This window comes from Schistosoma mansoni, assembly GCF_000237925.1.
Source record: "Schistosoma mansoni, WGS project CABG00000000 data, supercontig 0828, strain Puerto Rico, whole genome shotgun sequence".
NCBI lineage: Eukaryota > Metazoa > Platyhelminthes > Trematoda > Strigeidida > Schistosomatidae > Schistosoma > Schistosoma mansoni.
In genome coordinates, this window is record NW_017386462.1 from 6,475 (window position 1) to 8,161 (window position 1,687).

A 1,687-nucleotide genomic window follows, 5' to 3' on the forward strand; every position below is an offset into this window, starting at 1 on the left:
GGACATTGCGACGTGGTGTGATGGTGTCGTTTGAGACGATAGGGGGAGTTGTTTGGACAGGTTATAGGTGAGTTAGTTGTATTGTAGAGTGTTGGTGGTGGTATAGTTGTAGTATTGGATTTGATTGTTGATGATGAATATCAGATTACCGCCCCAGTCTGAGTTTTGACTGGATAATGCTGAGGTGATATCTGAGAGTGGTTGTGCTGTATTGGTATTTGTGGGATTGAACGTATTGTGTGTGTGTTTGATTTGTGCATTTGTGTTAGTGAGTTATTTGTTTTATGTATGTGCGTTGTGTGTATGTTGGCTCTATTTATGTTATTGAGCATATTCGATGTGGAGCATTCTACTGATGTTGTTTTGTGTTATTGTTTCAGTGTCCTTATTTTCCGGAATTGTGAATCGGACATTGCGACGTGGTGTGATGGTGTCGTTTGAGACGATAGGGGGAGTTGTTTGGACAGGTTATAGGTGAGTTAGTTGTATTGTAGAGTGTTGGTGGTGGTATAGTTGTAGTATTGGATTTGATTGTTGATGATGAATATCAGATTACCGCCCCAGTCTGAGTTTTGACTGGATAATGCTGAGGTGATATCTGAGAGTGGTTGTGCTGTATTGGTATTTGTGGGATTGAACGTATTGTGTGTGTGTTTGATTTGTACATTTGTGTTAGTGAGTTATTTGTTTTATGTATGTGCGTTGTGTGTATGTTGGCTCTATGTTGATGTAATTGCGCGTATTTGATGTGGAGCATTCTACTGATGTTGTTTTGTGTTATTGTTTCAGTGTCCTTATTTTCCGGAATTGTGAATCGGACATTGCGACGTGGTGTGATGGTGTCGTTTGAGACGATAGGGGGAGTTGTTTGGACAGGTTATAGGTGAGTTAGTTGTATTGTAGAGTGTTGGTGGTGGTATAGTTGTAGTATTGGATTTGATTGTTGATGATGAATATCAGATTACCGCCCCAGTCTGAGTTTTGACTGGATAATGCTGAGGTGAGAATTCCTCTATGAGAAGTGACAAAAATATTATCATAATAACCCTACAAATCATTTTAACTGTTAAGCGTCTGGAGTCGGTAAGTCTGTCTGCTTCAGATATTAACAGCACCTCCAAAAAATTCAATACCGGGCTGGTTTTCTTGGGCTTGCAGTTTGTGACTCTAAGTCAAGCATTGAATGAATATTGAACCGTATAGATGTCAATAGATTATTCATCTTTCATCAGGTCCTGGAACATATATACCGACTCTAGATTGCTTTTAGCCTCTTGACCTTTATATGGAATTTCAATCTGTTGACTGGACTAATTTATTCAAATTCATAGACCTTTTAAATAGGCTTTCGTTCCTATTCTGTTGGCTAAGTTAATCATTACTCGAAGAGGTTAACCCAGTCTGCAACTTTTCATTTGTTGGACGCTGTATTGCAATATATTCAGGTAGGACTAAACTATACTGCCGAACCAATCAGAAGCTTTCGCGGGTTTTCAAGGTCACAGCGCTAAGTTCGGTACCTGATGCTTACGTACGATCGGTTTACAGCGGATTTTAGGGAAGACGTGATAATTCAGCGTCTACTAGAGAAGTGATCATAAGATTTTGGCGCGAAATTCAATTATCCATTTGGACAAATGGAGTTTTGGCATTATAGCTGATGTCAGTTCGTGATGAAAACCCTAAG